This window comes from Ursus americanus, chromosome 10 (genome assembly GCF_024610735.1).
Source record: "Ursus americanus isolate L20-20 chromosome 10, mUrsAme1.1.p, whole genome shotgun sequence".
Lineage (NCBI taxonomy): Eukaryota > Metazoa > Chordata > Mammalia > Carnivora > Ursidae > Ursus > Ursus americanus.
In genome coordinates this window covers 34,630,676-34,655,869 of record NC_142136.1, presented here as the reverse complement: position 1 = coordinate 34,655,869, position 25,194 = coordinate 34,630,676, and the positions used below count along the sequence as shown (strand labels likewise).

The following is a 25,194-nucleotide window of genomic DNA, read 5'->3' as shown; positions in this document are numbered from 1 at the left end:
TGTCCTGTATTGTCTATTTTGCAAATATCTGGAAGGTATTTGTTCTTCCTTAAAACCGGCAAACATACCTTGTAAATCTAATCAATTTCCTTGAGGTAAGTGAATTAAATGAACAACCAATAAACTGCATATATTTAGAGACTTTAAAGCCTTTGATAAGGTTACTTCCAAAAGACTTCTTAAAATGAGAGTTAACACAGAATTAATTACAGGGGGAAATCTGAGAAGGTAAAAGAACTGATTTTAAAAAGTAAACAGAATCAGGCATTTCCTAGATAAAATCAGAGTCAGTCTATCAAGAGCTTTCTAAATCAAATGAAAAAGTGGGTGCATAGGGAAATGTTGGGAGGCAATGGACCTAGAGTGGTAGAGTTGAGTCTCTCCACGTAGAATGCCTGCATGGAAATCCAAGTTCTGTCATGTACTAGCTGCACAATCCTGGGTCATCTACTAAACTTTCAAGACCTCAGTTTTCACAGCTGTATGATAGGATAATAACAATATCTCTCTTATGAATGAAACAAAGTGTCTTTACTGTGCTAGGCATTGTGCTTGGCATGCAATGAGCACAAACTAATGCCACCTTTATACCTTTCATAATATTCCTCAAGTTTTTTTTGTTTTGTTTTGTTTTTTTGTTTTTTTAAGTACCATATAAGATACTAAGAATAAGTCACAGGGGAGCTTTATCACATTGTCTGTGCAGTCAAAAATATATAGACCACAGTTTGGAAAGTAATTTAAAACAGAAGAACCAAACTCTTTTCTAACACAAAGATACTGTACTCAGCTCTCAATTACAATAGCCCAAAGAGTCAAGCCAATAGTCACTAAATGAACTATTGTTAATTAAATGCTGACCTACCTCTAATGAATGAGGTGGTATCATGTTCTTTTATCTTACTTCACTTGATAACAACCTGTGACATGAGCATTATGGTTCTCACCCTTCAAAAAACGGGCTCAAAGAGCTTAAGTGACTTGTCGAAGATCATAAATTCAGAAGTAGCAAATCTAGGAATTATATAGACTTTTCTTTTGCCTACATCACAATAATTCCAGCTATTATAACAAAGAGTTGGTAAAAGAAGGTGGCCACTACTTAGGGCATCTTTTGAAATATTTGGTCACAACTTTTTTTTTTTAAGATTTTATTTATTTGACAAAGAGAGAGCACAAGCAGGGGGAAAAGTAGAGGGAGAGGGAGAAGCAGGCTCCCCGCCAAGCAGGAAGCCTGATGCGGGGCTTGATCCCAGGACCCTGGGGATTATGACCTAAGCCAAAGGCAGATGCTTAACCATCTGAGCCACCCAGACACCCTGGTCAGAACTCTTTATGAAAATACTGTAAGCTCTGTGTTCCCTCTTGTTTCCCAATTTTTGCACATACACTTTCCAGTGCCTGAAATGTTACTCTTCTCTCAGGAGGGCTGAGACAAGAGTGAGGCTAGTGAGGCACTTGACCAGGTGAAAAATTCAAGGGAGTTCTAAAAAAAGTTGAGACAAATAACATTTTAATGATATACTTTTAACAATCAATATTAGTGCAAAAAATCTATGATGAAATACTTACCAAAATTTTGAAGAGACAAGATCAACTGGACCACACAAGAGCCTGAGATAAAAGGGAAAAATAAACCAGTACTATTATATAATTTCTGTTCCTTCACCAAGTCTAGCTTAAACATTATTTACAGTCAAAACCATCAGACTGGTATAGATGCTGCATCTCCAAGTTCTCATGGAATCCTATGCTTACGTTTCCAACCAGACTTATCCAACTCTGTGATAGTATACTAGTTACCTATTGCTGCATAACAAAAACTCAAACTTTAGTAGCTTAACACAACAAAAAATTATTCTCTCCCAGGTTCTGTGGGTTAAGAATTTGGGAATAGTTTAGCCGAGTGCTGACTCAGGGAAACTGGAGCTGTCATAATGTGAAAGCTTGCCCGGAGCTAGAAGATCAGCTTCCAAAATGGCTGACTCACATAGCCATTGGCAGAAGGCCTCAGGTCCTGACTACATGGATTTCTTAATAAAGTTGCTGGAGAGTTCTCTTCACATGGCTTTTAGCTTCCTTAGAGTAAGCAAACCCAGACAGAGAGCAAGAATGAAGCTGTTGGAACTTTCATTACCTAATCTCCAGTCTCACACCATCACTTCTACTTTATTCTATTCTTTAGACACAAGTAGTAAGCAGCCCAAACTCAAGGTGGAGGAAAATTTGACTCCACTTCTTAAAGGGAGGAGGATCCAGGAATTTTTGAAAGTATTTTAAATGTACCATAAAAAGTTACCTATTACTTGACTATCTTTGACACTAGACTGTAAACTCTGTGGGAACAGAGACCATGATGAACTATTTGCCACCTGATCTCCAAGACTTCCCCCTAGACCATGCCTGACACATAGAACATTCTCAATAAATAACTATATTATCAATATAGTTATTTATTGATAAATATTAAAATAAAATTATCAATCGAATTAAGACACTCATCAATGATAACAGGTAAAATAATTTGATAAACAAAGCTACAAAACGATAAACAAAATGACATGAGAATAGAGAAGCTTCCAAAGGAAAACAAACATCATCTGACTCTGAGCTTGGGAGATAAAAGATAATAGGTATATCATAAAAGTTTTGACGTCGTAAGTAAAAGAGCTATCTAAAAAGAATATAAACTTGCACTAATTTTGCACACTGAAAAAAAATCCATGAGCTTAAAAGGTATAATTTGAGGGAGGAAAAGGCAAATGAAGTGCTGTTATTTTGCAATAAGTTTTAACACAAACTTAAAAAAAAATCTGATTTCACTGGAATTAAATTCCTCAAGGGCATGACTGGGAATCATACAATTATATAATATATGTGCTAATATATATTATATATATATATATATATAATATATGTTAGTGTATATATATATATATGTTAGTGTATATATATATATGTTAGTATATATATTAATATATATGTGCTAATATATATATATTCATACACACACACCCATATATATATATATATATATATATATATATATATATATGCCTGACACCTAAATCTATGCTTTTCTATTGAATCATATTGTTACAAAATAGAATTAAAAGATAGAGACCCAGAGAGACTGTACAAATTTATGAAAACACACTTGCAGAGATGGGAAATTAGATTTTATTTTTCCTCTTTTTTCTTAAGTTTTTATGATAATTAGTGAATATTCAGAGTTTGCAAATATTATGGACATTTCATTAATAGTTTAATGTTTGGTTGTGCTATTTTTAACATTTATAGTCCATAATGTGTATTTACTCAACTCATTTCATTGATCATTTCAACTTTTTAAAATTATGATGGAAAATACCACAGATTTATACATATTTCATATTTGAAAACATTAATGTGCAAGTAATTTTAATTCGGATAGCATTGCTTTAATAAATGAATCTGTGCTCACAGTAAATGACTTTGAATTAACAGATCAACATTTCTCAAAGTGTGGCCTATGGACCTCCGACTACTCCTACGGTGGCAGGCGAGGGGTAGTTGGAATTGGGGAAGATACCGATATCCTTTCAGCAAGTCCTTGAGATCAAAAATATTTTCATAATAATTCTATGATGCATTTTCCTTTTCACTATGTTGATATTTGAGCAGATGGTGTCGAAACAGTGATGGCCTAAATTGATTCCTCCTTAGTTTCATACAAGGCAATGGCATCAGACTCTGGTAGTAGTTACTATTTTCTTCATCACTATGAACTTGCAGGAAAAAAAATCCAGTTTCGCCTAAGAATGTGTTGGTAAACTAGTAACTGTTCTTAATCTCATTAAATTACACCTTTAATTACATCTTCTAATATTCTGTTTAACAAAATGAGAACTATGCTGAAAACACTTTGGCTGCATACCAAAGTATGACCGTTTTGAGGAAAAGCACCTATTTGTCTCAGTTATGAGCTCAACTAGCCACTTTTAACAAAAACACTATTTTTAATTGAAAGAGGTACTGAGAAGGAATCTATGGCTATTTATACTTCAGCATTTGATAGACAGTTTCTTGACAATAAACAAAAAGAGTGTTAGTCATAAAAAACAAATAGCAGTATTAATTGCTGATGATAAAATTCATATTTTCAAGTGAAAATATAAGATTGAAAAACCTATATCTGCCCTCTTAAGCTTACAAGATTCAGAAAAATTATGAGATTACAGCCACAAATAATGAGTATTATTTTTTTCTTATATTATGAGATGTTTCAACATTTAGGAGATCTGAATAACTCCATAAACTAACATTTTCCAAAACAACAAAGCACATTCAACAAATCATGCTTGGGAAAAAATGTGTTCAAAATGCAAAAGAGACCCATAACTTCAATGTAAGTACATAAAGATCATTAACATGATTTGAAATTCCACACAAATTACTATTTATTAAATTTGGTGTAGTAGCAAGTAAGAATAGCCACAATTTTCTGAAAAGACAATTAAATTAAGCCTCCCTTCTCCAAATATAGATCTGTTGTGAGGCTGGATTATTTTCATATCCTTCAACGAACCGATCAACCAATCAGATTTCAGTAAATTGAAAGTAGGAGGTGTAAAAATCCAGTTGTCTTGTATTAAGCCAGATTTTAAAGGGATTTGCCAAACAATGGAATTTTTCTTACTAACTCTTCTGAGAAAATTATTAATTTTATTAGTTTATACTATTTATGTTAATGTCTGGTGGGTTTATATTTGTGTTTAAAAATAATATATATATATATATATATATTTTGAATTTCAGTTTTAATTTCTCCCATGGTAAATATTAATAGATATAACAACAGTTCTTCAGGGACTTGATAAATTTTAATAGTGTACAAGGGACCTCAGACCAAAGTTTGAGAACTACTGCCATAAGCTATTTAAAATAGGGACCAATTGATTTAAAACAAACAACAGAACTGAAGGAGAAAAATTCACTTCAAAAGACTTTGATTAAATTTATGATACTGTTAGCTAAAGCAAATTGTACTCTGAGCCATATATGAAAGCAAACCTAGGAGGTTGAGTAGAGTCAAGGTCAATGTACCTAAAGTAACTCAAGAATAAATACTTGTGGTTTGATGGAATTTATTCACTGACCCTTAAATGTCAACCCTGATTGTAATATTGCATTTCTCTCTCTAGTGTCCCTTGCTGTATAAGAACAGATTTGGGGGTACTCTAGACACACACAAGAATACGCATGTACTATTTTAGGTAGATCTAATACAGTGATATAAGAAAAATAATTTATATTTCAGAATGAAGTTCATCTTAACAATTCACATTGGCATAAATGATGTGGTACTTTCATACCACATTTTACTGTTGCGTAGTTTTTAGCTTGATTCCCCGAAACTTCAAACTGCTTCCTTTAGTCTACAGCACTGACTTAAAAATGTGATCACCATATGGGTAGCAATCTATTACTTTACCAGTGACTATATGAATGCATGGCACAAGAGAAACTAATCTGTATATTAGAGAGGGAATTAATTAACATAAAACAAATGAAATTTACTATTAGAGTGAAATATTGCAATATTTGGGTTTGCCAATCTATTTGAGAAAATGGAATTGATAATTTTGCTCAAGTTAAACTCTGAGCCTTTAGATATCCTCTAATTTATATCAGAAATGCACTTAAAAGTAAACTGTATGAATTGTATATTTGTGACATACATTGGGCAATATGAATGGCTTTGGAAACAAATTTACATAATATATTTTGATATATTTCTGTCCCCCCCTCTTTCTGACTTCATAAGGCAAAAATTACCTAGCTGAGTGATAAGAAAGTATTCCTCAACTGAAAAGTTTACCAACCTCATGGAATTCCTGAAAAAATATATCAAATTATTCTAAAGCATGAACTGAAATAAGAAAGTGTTTGAACACATTCTTTGCTAGTAGTATGCCTATAGTAAAAAATAAAATAAAATAGTCAATGTAAACAGTAAGACATCATGTGTCCTTAATGCATCTTTGAGTACTTAACTCAGAAATTAATCTTAATCTGATTTATCCTGATATCAGAAATTATGATATTTATTCTTTTACTCTGAAAAAAATAGCATCTAAGTATATTTCAACATTTCAATATACTTTGAGATTTTATAACATTAGTTTTATGATGCTATTTTCTTTTTAATTATCTGAAGCATTTATCCATGTGTTGTAAATAATTCGATTATAGGTCCATTCCCAAGTAACTGTTTTTCTTACCTTTCATAACATCTCAACCTCAATGCTTAAGTAACTGAAGTGTGTCCTACATATTTCTATTTATCTTGAAAGGAAAAGCAATAAATTGTGATCTGATATAAAGCATTTAGATACCATAGTCCAAAGCAGTCTGAAGCCATATTTTAACATACACCAATAGAAACCTGCTTTGGTTTGGCTTCCCACCCTCTCCTCCAGATACCATACTCATTCTTACTTCATGATTCTGATCATTTATCCTTTTCCTCCAATGAGCTTCCTCCCTTCTCCCATTTTCTTTTCTTCTTTTTTTTTAAAGATTTTATTCATTTATTTGACAGAGAGAGAGAGACAGCCAGTGAGAAAGGGAACACAAGCAGGGGGAGTGGGAGGAAGAAGCAGGCTCCCAGTGGAGGAGCCTGATGTGGGGCTCGATCCCATAATGCCAGGATCACGCCCTGAGCCAAAGGCAGACGCTTAACGACTGAGCCACCCAGGCGCCCCCCTTTTCCCATTTTCTATGTCAAGCTGCAAACCCTATTTAACAGTCTTCTTGGTTATTCTGAGGTGAAGTGATTATCCCTTTCTATGTTCTTTACACTTCTTTGTGATTTAGTTATCTATATGTATCCTATACATTAAGGATATTTGAATTCTTAAAGGTTAGAGATAAAACCTTACTGTTAAATCTATCTTCACTATACAGAGAGCCATTAATGGCCACAACTGTTCACACCTACCTGTATCCAAGCCTTTCGCTAGCACACTTCCCACCCCCCACCGACTCAGGACTTGGACATGACTTACTTTGACCAACGGAGCAGTAGTTAATGGAGTAGTTTCATCACACTGGATTCTTGCTATCTCCATGAGAACTTGCCTATCTTGCCTGATGGAAGGATGTGAGTGCAGAACCAAGTAACTCTACTCTATAGCAAGCCTACCGCCAGATGCTTCAGCTTCCAACTTGCAACCAGTGCAACCACCAGTCATGGAAGGAAGCCCTTCCAAGACCAAAAGACAGTCAAGCATAAATTATTGAACTGTCTTGTGAGCCAAATAAATGCTTGTTTTGAGCCACTGAGTGTTGACATACTTTGTTACACAAAATTATTATGCCATTAGAAAACTGATACACTATCCCTAGAACCCAAACACAGCAGCCTCACAGTACTTTGTGTATGTTCAAAACTTAATGAGTAATTCTAGATAATGCTTAAAAATGACTCCAAATAAGTGGAGGGAGGAAATAGAAGGAAATAATAAGTGAAGGGAGCTAGCTTCTTTGCACAAATCTGCAATAGGCCAAGTAAGGTGCTGTGTAATTTCATTTTTATTCTATTTACTCCTTGCCACAAATATGTGAGGTAGTTGCTAAAAAAACACATTTTATAGGTAATGAATTGAGGCTTAGAGAGATAATCTAGGTAGTACATAAAGTTTGAAAAGGGCTTAACTGATCCCATACCAGTCTGATAGCCCAGCTTAGTTTGTTTATTATGTCAGAATTATATCACAGGCCCTTGGGAGGGAAGAGATATCATATGAGTAAGTATGTAACCATTTTTTAAAATAATTTTTAGATACTTTGTAAATAGCATTTTTTATGACAGTTCTCTTCTTTGGAATGCAATTTGATGATATGCAAGGGAAGGAACCCTACTTGTAAGTATTTTCACGCTTTTATCTTGCTTTTTACATCATCCCACAAATTTTTTTTTTCTATTGTTCAACAATTTCTTTTTTTTTTTAAACCAAGGACTTAGTGTATGTCTGGTACTGGGCTATGTACTAGATATACAGTTGTGGACAAAACCAGCAGTATTTATCTTGTCAGTGAGGGTAGTTTGAAATCATTCATGCGGTAGTATTTACATTGCAGTAACAGGCAAATACTACAAACCGGGGCTTTTCTTTTTCTTTCTGTCTTTTTTATTTTCTTGAGAAATTTTTGTTAAATATTTACCAGAATACTTTCAGTAGCCTTTGGCCCATATAAGAAAGGAAGTTTGTACTTATACTGCATTCAAAAGCCCATATACACTGAATATAAATAAATCCAATTAAATAAAAAAGACCTCAGATTTAAAAATTTAAAAAAACCAAAAATCTACATAATAGTTATAACAGATACAAGCTATACATAAGGACACCCCTACAATAAAAGGAAATGGAAAATACATTAAGGAATGTGAAAATATATCACAGGTAAATGAGATACATAGGTAAACATCAAATCAAATATACATTAAGGCATAAAGTGTTAGCAGAAATGAAGACACTTACTTCATCCCGTTAAAGGAGGAACTGACCACATAAAACAGGCTTGAACTTTTGTACACCTAATAGCAAGCCCCATAAAATGTAAAGCAAAACCAAAACTCAAGAAAATTATGAAGAAAAAAATTTAAAACCATAATTATGGTATGCATTTTAACAGAAATTTCTCATTTATTTGTATACATATCATGCTAAAAATCAATAAAGACAAAAAATGTGAAAACCTCACTAATGGTATATGAAAATTCAGCCAAAATGATTCAAGAATGCACCTTGATTCAATCAAGCACAAATGAAATGTTTATAAAAAACAATCACATACCAGAGAAGACTAAGAAGAAAGATTTCACACACAAATAATATTAATAGTGAAAACGGTTCATAACTAGAAAAATTCTCTGAGGGATTTTCTATGAGTAAATTTTAAACTTAATAGGAAATGAATGAATTTGAGAACACTATAAAAATTACTAAAATTAGCTTGAGAAAATCTTAAATGTTGAATCAAAAATATACTCACTTTATATGCACACTTAACAGCCAAAATATTTTAGAAGCTCTGCCACACTTACAAGTTATAGTGTCATACTGAAACACATTGCTCCCCATTTTTTGAAAATAGTACATATGATACAAAATCAGAGATGGACACTATGTAAATAATGAACTTAAGACATAAAGTTATAAATACAGATACAAAAAATCCTATTTAAGTATTAGCAGACAGAAACCACTATGTATTCAAAAATAAATGAGATAGCATGACTAGTTTTGGTTTATTTAGAAATATAACAGTATCTAATTTTAAAAAGTCTATTAACATAATCCATTATTTAAACAAATTGAAGAAAAACATACACAACCATCTCAGAATATATATTTGAAGTCATTTAAAATATATTCAAGATAATATACTACAAACTATGTGTAGAAAGAACTTCTTTTATCTGACAGAAGGACTCAAAAAATACAGATTACATACTTCAGAGGGAAACAATGTAAGAATTGTCTTTATAGTCAAAAAGGAAGCGCTTCTATTCATCAAGTACTATAAGTCCTAGATAAACTCAGCAAAACAAGGAAAATATTTAATATGTAACACAACTGGAAAGAAATGGAAGAAAACTCATTGTTCATAAATAAAAAATCTTTAGAAAAATCAAATAGACAAATTAGGAAATTAATTAGAATTCAACAAAGTCAGTGGATATAACAATGTAAGAAATAAATTGAATTCCTACACACCAAGAATAAATCAATAAATCTAAAAATAAATACATTTAGTCATATCAGCCAACAATACATGGTACTTAGTACAATAATCCAAAGAAGACATACAAGCCTTTTATGGAGAAAATTTTAAAGATTAAGCAAACTCATAAAAGACCTTAATAAATAGAGAAATATTCTATAATCAAAGATAGGAAGAGTATTATATAAGATATCAATTTAATATAATTACTCTCATCTCAAAATTCATGAAAAGCTGATTCTATAATATACAGAGATGATATGAAGGGTAAAAGCAGTCAATATAATTTTGAAGAAGAGTAACAAAGCACATGAAAAGTATGTGTGTTCTGGGGGTGGTGGGAGGCAGCTGGGAAATCACGCTACCAGATATCAACAGTTTTTAACCGTTTTTAACTATTACAAAAACTACATAACAGCTGGAAGAACTAATGTTATTGAGGAGTTACTAAATTTAAGGCATTTTTCTAAGAAATCGTATACCTTAACCTAGAAGTATATAACCCAAAGGCATGTTATTCAAGGGTAAAAGATGTTACATATTAAAAAGCAGAATCAGGAATAAATATAATCAGTCTAGCCTGCATTCTTAACTACTGTGCTGCACTTTCTTGTGTCCTTATTAATTCAATGTAATTTTGGTATAGGAAATGACGGATTGATAGAAGATAACAGGGACCCAAAAGTATAACCACTTATACATGTTAGGAAGAAAATGGTTAACAGCAGGATTGAGATCCACTGTCAAACAGAAGAGGGAGATGCCCCCACAAAATGGAGAAAGAAAGCAGCCTGATCAAATTTCCTCATAAACATTTTAATGAAAGATCTTCTAGCAAATGCATTCGTGGTATTAGCTCATAGAAAAGGAAATGCTATTTTCTAGTGTGCCTAGGCTGTCTTATGGACAACCAATTTGGAATCTATGAACTTGGGGGCCGTAGATACCTAGGAAATGTAACTACTAGAACATAAAATGGAGATGTTTCATGACTAATATAGCACTCATATTTGTAAGTGACAGACTACAAAACACTCTGCAAAGACCTCATGTAATCAGGGCCACAGCATCTTCTATGTAACACCAGTTTGTTTTACTTGGATTTCTTAATTATTGGTGTGCTTAAAATTATTTGTAAAGTTTGATACTAGGTCAGATCTATAATTTGTATGGGCCTGATTTGACACTGTGATCATCTGTGTTTGCTCCCATACAAACTTGACAAATAGAAGACTAAGTGTTACAGACCAGTGGAAAAATAATGCACTAGTCAATAATAGTTATACATGTGGCCTAAATAAATTTGAAATCTTGATTCCAGCCATAGGCAAAAATAAATTCCATGCAGATTAGAACACAAAACATGAAGTTAAATTTTAAAACTTTTGTACAAAGAACAGAAAAATGCCTTAATGATCTCAGGATAGGAAGAAATTCTTGAACAAGATATAAAAGGTATAAACCATTTAAAAAATTGATAAATTTCAATGCTTTGAAATTTAAAAATTTCTTAGTTCTCAAATCACACAAAAATTTTTAAAAGGATCAGGGACAGATATTCAAAATACATAAAAAATCATTATCTGAATTTATACAGAATTCTTATAGATAATTTAAAGAAAGACATTTCACTGGAAAATAAAGCATATGAATTGGCAGTGAAAAATATATAAAACAAAAAATTAGTAAATATTCAAGATGTTCAGCCTCATATTAATTAGGGAAATACAAGTTAATCACAATAAAAATACGTTATTTTAGTTTCATTAGATTGGTAAAAATTTAAAAGTCCAACAATATCATGTTGATAAGTATGTGGAATGATAGAAAACTTTATGCACTGCTGGTTTGTAGTTGCAAACTGATTTTAAAAACAACCTTGGAAAGTAACCTAGAAAAAGTAAATTTTAAAATTAATGTATTCTAGGACTCAGCAATTACTAGGTATACATACTAAGAGTAACCCTTGTATACAAAGAGACTTGTGTAAGAATATTCCTTGGAGCATTGCATTTAATATCAAAATGTGGTAATACCCTAAATGTCTACAAACAGAAAATAAATGGATTGATAAATTGTGGCATATTTATAAAATGAAATGCAATATGGAAAATGAAAATGAATGACTAATGCTACATGTATCAACATGATTTAATCTCACAGGTTTTTTTTTTTTTTTTTTTTTGCCAAATTAAAGTTGCAGAAAGATATATACTACACACTGATACCATAGAAAAATATGTATATTTGGGGTTTCATGGAAATGTGGTAAAAGTATTAAAATCTCCATGGAATTTATAATTTCAGAACCAAGTTTACATATGAAGAGGGTAGAGAGGGAATAGAATTGGGTAAGTTTTGACAGAAAACTTCTATTTTACTGATAACATTTTACGTTTAATCTCTGTATATGGTATTTTGAATCTTTTTTTTTTTTTTTTAAGATTTTATTATGTATTTGACCCAGAGAGACAGCACAATCAGGAGGAGTGGCAGGCAGAGGGAGAGGGAGAAGCAGGCTCCCCACTGAGCAAGGAGTTGGACGCAGGCTTGATCCCAGGACTTGAGTGGAAGGCAGCCACTTAATCACCTGAGCCACCCAGGCACCCCAGTATTTTGAGTCTTTGTCATGTTATTTTCTATACTTTTTATATGGTTTAAATATTTAATAGTCATAATAAAAATAACAAAGAAGAAGATACTCTTAAACATTCAAGTTGACACCGAAGCTGTTGACAAGAGGGGAGGAGGCTTGAAATACCCTAGAGGTTTTGTTTGAAGATTTATGTATTTATTTGAGAGAAACAGCATGTGCATGGGGGCAGAGGTGGGGGGAGTGTTGGGGAAAGGACAAAGGGAGAGAATCCCAAGCAGAGTTCCTGCTTGAGCAAGGAACCTGATGCAGGGCTCAATCCCACAACCCATGAGATCATGACCTGAGCCGAAACTAAGAGTCAAATGCTTAACTGACTGAGCCACCCAGGCACCCCTAGAGGTTTTGTTTTAATGACCAAAAGGTTGAAAGAGTACAGTTCTTGACACTCAAAATGGCTGTGTCTTCAGAAAAGTAAAGAATGAGATAAATATCTTCTCCACACAATAAGGACACAACCAGGGAGCTTTTCTGGTTCAGTCTAAAATCTGGATAAGAAAACAAAAATGTGGGGTGTCTGGGTGGCTCAGTCATTAAGCATCTGCCTTCAGCTCAGGGCGTGATCTCAGGGTCCTGGGATCGAGCCCTTCACTGGGCTCCCTGCTCCGCCTGCTTCTTCCTCTCCCACTCTCTCTGCTTGAGTTCCCTCTCTCACTTGCTGTCTCTCTGTCAAATAAATAAACAATATGTTAAAAAAAATGTTTGGGGCACCTCAGTAGCTCAGTCGGTTAAGTACCTGACTCCGGGTTTCAGCTGAGGTCATGATCTCATAAGTTATGGGATTGAGCCCTGCGTTGGACTCCTCAGTGAAGCAGGGAGTCTGCTTGGGATTCTCTCCCTCTCCTGTTGCCCCTCCCCATGTTCTCTCTGTCTCAAATAAATAAATCTTTTAAAGAAAGTGTTTTTCAGAAAAACTGAAAACTCAGGCCTGTATTTAAGGGAAATTGGACATTGGAGTTTGAAATTTAGTGGCCACCTTGCCACTTGCAAGAACCATTGGTGCAGCCCTCTGACTCATTTGTGATGCACGGGTCCCATAGATAAAGTACAACTGCTCTGGAATGACAGCCTTCTATGCAGGCAGCACATGCAAATACATGGAGAGTCAAAATACATGGAAAAAAATGTGTAAGTGTTTCAAATATTATTTCATGGAAATAGTGGGAAATACATATAAGGAAATTATCCACAATTCAAATAAAAGATAAATATAAGAAAAAGATAAAAATATGGATAATAAACCCAAAAGAATACTGTATTTTTGTTCCTTGCTATCTCCCTAGGACTTATAACAAGGTCTGGCACAGAGGTGGATTTCAAGAGTGAAACAATGAATAAAGCAATGCAGTGAATAAATCAGCTCATAAGTCTTTAATTCAGAAGAGATATCTAGGCTGGAAATATAAATGTGGGATTCATTGGACTATAAATGATATTTAAAGTGCCAACATTAATAGAGTAAAGAATGAAGAACATGCAAAGAAGATTGAGATGAGAACAGGAAGAGTTAGGAAGAAACTCGCAAGTGTGCCATTATTACGGATTTCTCTTTCTAGATGATAATAACGACAAATTACATGCCTCACCGCCTCCTTCCAAGTACCACACTCCCCCATCTGCCCCATACACATACAGACTTTCTTAGCAGGGAAGGATGCACTAGTCTTGAACTATAATCGCTAATGTGGCAAATCTTGCAGTTCTCGTGCTGTTATATTGCTGCAACGTTGAGTTCCTTGATCCACAAGCTAAGGAGTTAATGTTTTCTCTAGTTCAGGCACTGCACTGACAGGATAGGGCTGAAGACAAAATTCTACCATATCACATCTCTTGTATCCTGACCTCTAATCACACCGGTGGAAGGGCTGGTTTTTCCCTAAATCGCGCAACTTGAGAACATGAAAGTCAATCACCAGGGTGCTCCCACAGTCTGACAATATGGACCTGACAGCGGGCTGTGAGATCCCCCAACTGTGTGATGGACAAGAGGAATCCAGTGTCCTTGGACTATCCTAGTGAATGTTATTCCACAAGGTCAGCTGCCAGAACTGAGAACTGAGCCTTGTTTGCTCAGCAAGTAAGCCAGACATTCTATCATACTACCTGAAGGAAAACTACAACAGATGGTTTTGAAATTCTACATGTGTATGTGGATTAATCTCCATACAAATATTGGATAACACCCTAGTGAACTTTCTTTCAGAAGTTCAACAAGCAGGTGCCTGAGGTAGCTCAGTCAGTTAAGCTCCTGATTCTTGATTTCGGCTCAGGTCATGATATCAGGGTCATGAGATCGACACACACACACACACACACACACACACACACACACACACCGCTGTTAGCCCCCCTTCAAGTGTCTGCTCCATGCTCAGTGGGAAGTCTGCTTGAGATTCTTTCTCTCCCTCTCCCTCTCTCTCCCAACACTCTCTCTCTAAAATAAAGAAATAAATCTTTACTCTTTTAAAAAGATTTTATTTATTGAGACAGAGAGAGAAAGAGAGCACAAGTTGGGGGAAGGTCAGAGGGAGAGATTCTCAAGCAGACTCCCCACTGAGCGTGGAGCCCTACCTGGGGCTCGATCCCACAACCCTGAGATCATGACCTGAGTTGAAATCAAGAGTCCCATGCTTAAGTGACTGAGCCACCCAGGTGCCCCAAAAATAAATCTTTAGAAAAAAAAAAAAAGTTCAACAAGAATGAAGGGGGAAAATGTCATATGTGATCTTTCTTTTCTCCTTCCTTTTCTCCCCCCACCTCTCTCTCTTATTTGTCTGTCTCTCCTTCGTCTCTCTCCTCCCACATAAGCACACATAAGCACCCACAGACACACACTTTCCAATCATCAGCTGCTACTGAGTATGCACTATGTGCAAGGCATTCTGCAAAGGAACTCAGACAATTCATTTTTTTTTGGATATAAATAAGAATGTAATGGTGATTTAAATGTGGACTCTGCCCTCAAGAAACTTAAAGTATACTAAATATGATTTCAATGCACATAAATAATTCTAGTTAGAATATAATTCCATTTAGAATGTTCCATGATTTATTTATGAATTACTAACATTTACCAAATGGTTATTATTTATCAGGCAGTGTTCCAATTATTTTAATATTTATTATTTCATTTAATCCTTACCTTAATTAATTAAGGTAGATAGGTACTATTATTCTTCTATTTTGCCAGCTAAAGTGACTGGAACTTAGATGTGTGAGTAGTTTTTCCAAGACTGTTCATCTTATAGATAGCATAGACAGAAGTTTACCCAAGTAGGCTGACCCCATAGCTTCTGGGTGTACTATGCTAAAAGACCAGCTTCAAGGATCATGAGGTGCTTTTATAGGAAGAAATGACATTTGAGTTGCATTATCCTACCATATATGAATTAGTCTTAAATATTAACATTAATTTACTACTACAAATAAGACCATTTATTAGGTGGAAACTAGACATGAGCAGTGGAAGGAACACAGGAGGCAGAGTCCGAAGTCCTTGAAGGGGAATGAAGGAGACATGAGCAAGGACACTGATAAATAAGCTATACATTAAAAGCCGAGAGACACAACATCCTGAACGTGTGGCTTCCAAGACCTTGGGGCTGACAGATCAAGAGGCACAGGTAGGGAGCCTGCACTCTAGTCTTCCACCTCTGCCCCAGGGTAACACTTAGATTCATTATAATGCATTTGCAATGTGGTTAAGCCCCCTACCCCCTACCTCATTGAGAAAGGCTGCCAAGACTAACCTTGTAGGCTCAAAAACTCCCCTTCCCAACTTGTGGGAGAAGTTCCTCAAATGATTGAAAGCAGTCTCCATTAGAGACCATCCCACTATACATCACAGCTCCTCCCAGCCCAGAAAGACACAAGGAATATCTAATCCCAAAAGCACCTAGGGCTGGTTCCACCATGGAATCTGCCTGCTCTCCCACCTTGAGAGTATACTTTTGCTTTAATAAACCGCTTTGTGCTTGCTACTTTCCTTCTGACTGTCTTTATTCCAGCACAAATCCCCACGTAAATCTTCTCGTGGGGAATCCAAAGACTGATACCTCCATTCACACAATGTAGACTCTCCCACCAGTAATGAATTAGTTTTAAAATATTTTACAACTCTATTTTTCTTACACATACCCATAGATGGCCATAATGAACTTGAATTATAAATATAAATATGAACCTATTTGTTTCTTTTAAAAATATATACACTTGAGAGGCGCCTGGGTGGCTCAGTCATTAAGCGTCTGCCTTCGGCTCAGGGCGTGATCCTGGCGTTATGGGATAGAGCCCCACATCAGTCTCCTCTGCTGGGAGCCTGCTTCTTCCTCTCCCACTCCCCCTGCTTGTGTTTCCTCTCTCTCTGGCTGTCTCTCTCTGTCAAATGAATAAATAAAATATTTTTAAAAAAATGTATATACTTGATTTTGTCCATTATTAAGACTTAAAAGCACTGAATACTTAATAGTAATGAACACAATCAGTACTCAGATTATTGTCCTCAAATGCCAAGAAACCAAAGCTCCTTGAGCTGATTCTAGGTCTAAGACAGGGAATATACAATATTTGTAAATACTGTTGCTCCAGAAAACACGCAACACTTTCAAAGACCAGTAGGTTATGCAGAAAAAAACAAAAAACAAACAAAAAACAAAAACAAAACACACAGAAGCCAATATTACGGGGCTCACTCTAGCCAAAGATAAAACAATTAAAGCAGAGGGGCGCCTGGATGGCTCAGTTAAGGGTTTGACTCTTGATTTTGGCTCAGGTCATGATCTCAGGATGTGGGATCCAGCCCCCTATAGGACTCTGCGCTCAGCAGGGATTCCGTTTCTCTCCCTCTCCCTCAGTGACACCCCCTTCCTCTGCTCACAGGCCCTCCCTTTTTCTCTCTCTCTCAAACAAATCAATCTTTAAAATAAAGTAACTTAAGCAGGAAAAAAACAATGATAAATACAACTGATTGAAACACGAATTAATGAAACCTAGGAACTTTAAAATATCCTTTTTTTAAAAGACAAAGAGAAAGCAAAACAAGGCAAAAAACAACTCATTGAACCCCACTGAACATAACTAGGGAACGAACTCCTTCCACTAAGACAAAGCAAATAGAAGGAAAAGTTAAACATCTATCCTCTGTTTTCCAAGTGAAGGCATTTCAGAATAACCTAATAGCACTAGTTGAGAAAATTCTCTTCTTCAGAGAATGCATGTTGAAATAAACCAGTAAACATTTTGTGCCCTTTGATGAAATAATTAACTCAATCAATAAGCATTAGTAATTTCAACCAATAAATGAAAGGTTTATAGCAGAGACTTTTACAATGGGAGTGTAAAAGTCCCATTTATGGGTCAACTTGACTGGGCCACAGGGTGCTTATTTGGTCATTTGGTCAAACGTTATTCTGGGTATGTCTGTGAGAGTTTCTGAATGCGATTCACATCTGGATCCGTAGACTGAGTAAAGCAAATTGCACTCACTAATGTGGGTGGGCCTCATCCAAACAGTTGAAAGCATGAATATAATAAAAATGCTGACCCTCCCAGGGGCAAGGAAAACTCCTTCTGCCTGACTGCCTGGGAGCTGGGACATCAGTTTTTGTGTTGGTTTTGTTTTGTTTTCCTGCCTTTGGATTCATACTGAAACATCAGCTCTTCCTGGGTCTCAAGCCAATGAGGCAGGATTCAGATTAGAACTATAGTCATGGCTCTCCTGGATCTCCATCTTGCTGACTATGGATCATGGGACTTGCCAGGCTCTATAATTTGGGAACCAATTTCTTCTTATATAGATGTATACAGCTGACCATTGAACAACACAGATTTGAACTGTGCAGGTCCACTTACAGATTTTTCTTTTATAAATACAACACGGTAAACGTATTTTTCTTCCTTATACTTTTATTCATAACATTTCTTTTTCTCTAGCTTAGCTTATTTGTAAGAATACAGTATATAATACATACGACACATAAAATATGTGCTACTCAACTGTTTATGCTATCAGTAAGGCTTCTGATTAACATAGGCTATCGGTAGTTAACTTTTTGGGGAGTCCAAAGTTATAAATGGATTGTCACCTGCACAGGAGGTTGGCACCCCAACCCCACATTGTTGAAGGGTTAAACATATATATTATTGGTCTGTATCTCTGGAGAACCCTGACTATTTGGTACTGACAGTGGTTCTACAGAAACAGAATGTTAAGGATTGGTTTTCTGAACTCATTCTAGGGTTTCTGGAGCTCTAATGCGATAAAACTTAAGGATGTTAATGACTCTATATCCAGCAGTAAAGAGGACACGGATAGTCCATGGTGTAATCTCACAATAGATTTGACAATAGAGATCCACCACTGGATACTCCTAATCGAACAACTATAAAAAGCAAGGATCTAGGCGACTGTGTATCGAATACTTTCAAACATATGTGGCAAAATCATGAATATAATAAGATTGGCTGGTTGCTCCTAATATTACTGGACAAAGTACAGACTCAACTTCTCAGCTGAAACATTGCACCCATGACCAGAGAGCTATTGTGTGTGTTTTGAAGGAGATCTCTTTGGAATTCAAAGGCAGCATAATCCTCATTTGAGTGTGTTACCCTCACCCATTTACCAAACCACCCAAAAAGCTGCTAGTTTTGAGAGGGTCCCAGGACAAGAGAAATTTAGCAACAGGTCCAAGCTGCTGGGTCACCTGATCCAGCAGATCCAAAGGTACCGAAAGTACCAGTGGCAGGTGAGGATGGTGCCTGAAGCAAAGGGAAGAGTTAGGGGGTGGCGAAAAAAATCTAGACACAGACTCAGACTTGAGGATATTTTTATCCAAATATGGATAGTGTTGTCAATGGAGAACAAGAAGAATGAGGATGGACGACTAGAAAGAAGAAACTACAGTAGTAATAGCATGTTTAAAGCAGCACTGCCAGTCGCCAATATAACCTCTAGAAAAGGAGACTGAAAAACTAAGGTGAGGCTTATTTTCACTTATTTTTTTAAATGATTTTATTTATTTATTCTAGGAGAGAGAGTGTGCCCACACAACTGGGGGGATGGGCAGAAGGAAAGGGAGGGAATCTCAGCAGACTCCACACTGAGTGTGGAGCCTGACACGGGGCCCGATCTCATGACCAGAGCCAAAATCAAGAGTCAGACGATCAACGAAGTTAGCCACCCAGGTGCACAGTGAGGCTTACTTTAGAAGCCTCAATTGTTAGGTTGAATAACTTGATACTTACTGCTTTGTCAATAAGGAATTGCTTACTTATTTGTGTGGCAGAGAACAATGGCTGTTTTTCCTTTAACCACACTCCTCTTCCCTTAGCAACTGAACCCCTGTAGTATGGCTACCCAAAATAAAAACATTTCCTAGCTTCTTCTGCAGCTGCGTGCCATCATCTGACTCAGTCACTAGGAATGATACCTTATCTTATCCTCTTTGTGTAAATTCCAAGAAGTGTCCTTAGAGAAGGAGGCCATGTCCTTCTTTGCCCTCCCCCCGCCCTTGCTGCCTATACACGGATCAGAAGTCAGCCTGGATTATCCATCTTGGACCATGACATGAACCCTGTACTGTAGGGATGACAAAATAGTGATCTGGAAGCAGTGGGGAATCCAAAAGACTTTGTGGGCCAGAGCTCGGAACTGCTCTTGTCACCACTGTGTTGGGTTATGTGTCACTCACCGCTGAAACTATGCCAGAGACAAATTGTTTCTTTGTTTGTGTGCTTGGCATGTTAAACCAGCGAACGCCAGAGTTAAGATTTTGTATGCATAGACAAGAATGGACAAAAGGAGAGGCTTTTTAAAAAAACACAGTCTTACCTTATTATAGAGTAATAGGCTCTAAAACAAGACCTTGACAGTAACGTTCGTTGTCTGGGGAACAGGACGAACAGCTCTATGATTCTGAGCCTAGGTGTCTAAAATAATACTGATGCCTCTAAGTTTGAGAAAAGCATGAGTTGTGTATGTGTGTGCTTGTGTGTGTATGTGTGTGCATCTGACCTGATTAGGACGGCTATTAGAACCTCAATGATTTTATTATAATTCACCTGTTTCCTTGGAAAAAAGCAAGTGGATCATAAAAAACGGTTGTATTGCAATAGAACCAAATCTGTACCTTGGGAAGATTTACCCAAATCCACCTACCTCGTAGGTAGAACAGCAGGAATATTTGAGCTCTTGCTTACTACGGCCCATTACCTAAGTAATTCTGAATATAACAGAGAACTTTCTTATTTAAAGGATAAAACGAACATAGTACCAGGGTAGTTTAGCAGCCTGCTGGTTCTAAATCAGTATTACTCAACATTGGCAATTGGGTCCAATAATTATTTTGTTGTGGGCATGTTCCTGCACGTGGCAGGATGCTTAGTGGCATCTCGGCCTCTGCCCACTAGATGCCTAACACTCTTCCTCTTTCCTTCCCCATCATTGTAGCAACCCAAAATATCTCGACACTGCCAATCTACTCTGAGGGATAAAACTACCCCCTGTACAGAACTACTAGTTGGAGGGTAGAGTAAGAAGAAGATGTCTTTTATTTAATTTGGTTCGGTTCTTTTCTGTTACTCTAGTCTTTCTTTTGCCCTTTCTTTTGCACACTGCTCTACACAGCATCATGGGCACCCAGGCCTCTTCATCACATCAGCTACACTGATAGCAATGGTGTCAGTCTGCTTTCCATCTCTTTCCAATAACATCCACCACTGTATGCATGATACATTGTTCATTTTTATAACTATTTTTTTCATTCTAAAATAGAATTCTATAGTTTCAAAGCAAAATAGGATTCCTGAGTCTCACACAAAAGATGTGATCAGGGACCCAATCGTGCTTTCCCTTGGGTCTAACTTTGAGTCATTACTATGTTGTATGTTTATGAAGTAGTCGGCATCCTGTGCTCACAGTAATTATTGTTTTCTTCGGTTATAGCTAAAGTTGATATAAGGAACACACCTGATAAAAATTACACTGAGGAAAAAAAAAAAAAATTACACTGAGGCATCTGGATTTCTCCAGAGAATTTTAAGAACATCTGCATTGCCATGTTCCAAAGACGCTCTATAGGGCCTCTTCCTTTACACTGACAATGCCATAAACAATTACTGTAGTCTGGCGGTCACTATCGAAAGATCTCTAGCCATGTTTCAAGGGCTTTATGGTCAGTCATTGAAATACATTTTCTCCCCCATTGGTATGTATGGAATTTCATCACTCCAAGTGTTCTGCTTACAGAATTTTGCTCAAATAGAATAAAATTTCCATCTTTTTCTGGTGAGGCAGGAAATGTTTGCACACTGGTTTATGCACTCTAGCACAGTACCAACCCAGTGAACTGCCTCGCTCAGCAACTTCCTTTTATCCGTGGTTTCACTTTCCACAGGCTCAGCTACCTGCATTCAACTGCAGACCGGAAGCAGGAGATTCTCCTGATGATATGTCAGAAGGTCAATGGTTGCCTAAAGCTAAGTCACAGTGCCTACACATCATTCTCCTCAATTCATCTCATCATGTAGGCATTTTATCATCTCACATCATCACAAAAAGAAGGCTGAGTACAATAATATATTTTGAATGAGAGAGTTCATATTCATATAGCTTTTATACAGCACATTGTTAGAGTTGTTCTATTCTATTATTAGTTATTGTTGTTAATCCCAGGAATGTATGTACAGGAAGAAAAGACAGTATATATAGGGTTTGGTACTATCCATGGTTTCAGGCATCTACTGGGGGTCTTGGAACGTAGCCCTGTGGATTAGGGGGGATTACTGTATGAGTGTTTTTCTTCACAAATAATCTCTACCAGCCACAGTTCCAGCATAGAGAATCGCCATCTGCTAACATCTGGGCAGGTGCTCTCATGACCTTTCCAGTGCTACACAGATTTCCCCATGGTGACAACTGCATTCAGACGACAGTTAAATCTAGATTCAGTGATGCAACAGGGTCCAGATCAGCAGTCACTTATGAATTTTACATATAAATCCATGCATGAAAATAGTTCTACGAGGGGAGAAAAAGGAAGCGGACATTTTTATTCAGAGCCAATGCTTCAACATCTGTCTAAAAGAATCTATTGAAAAAACAAATCTTATTTGACTTTTTCTTGCCTATTCTTTTCTTTTCTTTTTTCTTAACAAATAGTTATGGGGTTTGAACTGAACATATTTCCAGCAAGCATTCCATCCTAGTTACATTTGGAGAGATTCAAAGAAGAATTTTAGACAAACAGTCACATTTCTTTGTACACAACACTTAAAGAAAGTTAACTTAATCAGCGATTTAGATACAGACGACCTATAGCAATACAAATGGTTTTGGCAAAACGCAGGTGAAAATGAATCACTCAAGAGCAGGTTGGCAGATAAAATACAGAGCACCTTGTTGAGCTTTAATTTCAGATAAACTACACATTTCAAATTTTAGCATAAAGATGTCCCAAATATTGTGAGCAGCATACTTACAATAAGATAATTTTTATCATCAGTTCATATAAACTGGAAATCCAGCATTTTTATTTGCTAAATTTGACAATCTTGCCAACCTAGAAGGCCAGTGTCACTGTATTTAAACATCTAAAGTTACTCCCTTTATTTTCAAGCTCCATAGTATAAAATATTTAGAACAAATAAAAGGAGATGCTTCACTCAGCAGGCAGTCACCTTGTGAAATTCACTGTCACCATAGGTCACTGGGCTGGATAATTTTATGACCAATAATAACATTTGTCTGAATGCATGCTGAGAAAAGGTAATCAAATCTCACACTTTAGGGAATAAGTTGCTCATTGCAGAAATTGGGAGGGAATGACTTCCTGCACAATTGGCTAGGGGTATTATGAGGGTTACGGTCATTGTCAGAGAGGCTGCCTGCCCCCATGGATCAGGCGGAGGCTGACTAATCAATGAGTGTTGTCCCAAAAATGGAAACAAAATTCACTATTAATAATGAGGTTGATCATGATGCTAACTAAAAATAATGATGCACAGGCTTATTTAAAAGAGACCATTCATATATTTATGAGGAAAAACAGTTAATTTGAGGGTATTTTACATGATACAAACTAAATAAATGTATTAATTCACAGAGTCTTCTTTTTTCTTTTTTGAGTCAGGATTATAGAAGGTGAAACTGTTCACTAGCTGCAAAGAAAGAGATGCCCTCCCCTCTTGCACGGGATCTCTGACTTTCTTTATGGCCTCATCGCATCCACAAATTAATTTGTTTTACAGCATCAAGGAAGGAAAAGATTAAAATCCAAACTGAAGTCATATAAGAAAGATGATTTCACAAAATTATAAAAAGCAAAGTTTGCCTATTCTTTCCAGCTACAAGCACCTCCTTTTGTCTCCAAATGAATCTCCCCTTGCCATGCTCTTTTGGTTTCTTTTAACACAAAGAAAATAGTATGATAAGTAAGTTCATTCTAAAGTAAAATTAATTTCATTGAGTGGAGTCCTGTAAGGAAAGTCCTATGGAAAGGAGATGGGGAAAGGCAACAAATATTTAATGGTAGAATTTCAGGAGCTACAGGTGAATTCCTTAATGCTCTTCACTTCACATATAAAACTTTCTATTTCACTTACTTGTAAGGCTATTATTACATTTTGAGCCCCCTGACTGTCGGATTCCTAAATTGGACTGTGTTGCCTGACTCCGATAAGTGACGTAAGGCAAAGAAAAAAAAAATGCAATGTAAGAATGATGTGTCCCAACCACTTCCCTGAGTCTGAGAGGACATAGATAAGCCAAACAAAGCAAAAACAAATACAAGACTTTTGATTTTGATTTTTGTTACTAATTAACATCTATCATTGAATTGTAAATAGCAATAACTGCAAGCTGATTTTCACAGTCATTTACTGAGCTTAAGAGAAAAAAAAATATGTGGGGTAAATAGCAATAAACAGGTTTAATATATACTTCTTCCCAGATCTCAAAGATTAATATAATCCATAAAAAATAACCGAAGAAAAAAGGTATAACACGCATTTTAATAAATAGAACGATTACTTCCAGACACAATTAAGCAACTGTCCATCGACTACATCAAAATAACACAGCATTTTGTTGTTGTTGTTCTAAAATACATCTAGTTAGTTATAAATTAACAATTTTTAATTATCGGAAGCCAGCTAAAATGCAAAGTATTGTATATAATTAATATCTGAGATAAAATGGATGAATGAGGAAGGAGTTAATTATAAAAAAGTAAATAATTTCCTATTTCTAGAATGAAACTTGTCCCTTAAACACAATGTAACTGATATAATCAAAGAAATTGGTAACATGGTTGAAATCTCAATGACTAGTTTAATATGGTTTGTTGGTGAGACAAAGAGAAATATCTGGATTAAAAATGAAAAGTTAAGAAAATTAAAAGTTCACTGTTAAATATTTGTGAGTACCATACCAAATAAGATGTTTAAATGCAAACTGATAATACTTTTTTAGCAAATGTAACTGATAATGATTTTTTTCTTCATGTTTCAGTGGTACACCTCGAATGACTAACTCTGATATTTCCACTGAATTTCTCAGTTTAGTCTCTCTGTCAACCATTAACTCAATTAGCCCTCTGTATCTAATTTACCAATATATTAAATCTGGAGGACAAATTTTATCCTGATAGATTTCTCTGGAAGTTAGCCATATCTTTTATACAGTATAGTTTTCTCTTTCTTCTTTTAGTTAAATCATTTTGAAACAACCTTCATGTTTAGAATCTTGCAACCAAAATGCTTAAATTAAT

The 25,194-nt window shown here is 35.7% G+C and overlaps 1 long non-coding RNA gene across 1 annotated transcript in view; it reads right to left on the bottom strand.

Annotated features, from left to right (window-relative positions):
• The window catches only part of LOC148109348 (uncharacterized), a 371,717-nt gene extending 370,100 nt beyond the window's left edge, over positions 1–1,617 (bottom strand). The window contains exon 1 of the long non-coding RNA XR_015725858.1: positions 1,573–1,617. This is a non-coding gene — a long non-coding RNA (uncharacterized LOC148109348). The remainder of the gene's footprint in view (positions 1–1,572) is intronic.
• Between the last annotated feature and the right edge of the window lie 23,577 nt (positions 1,618–25,194).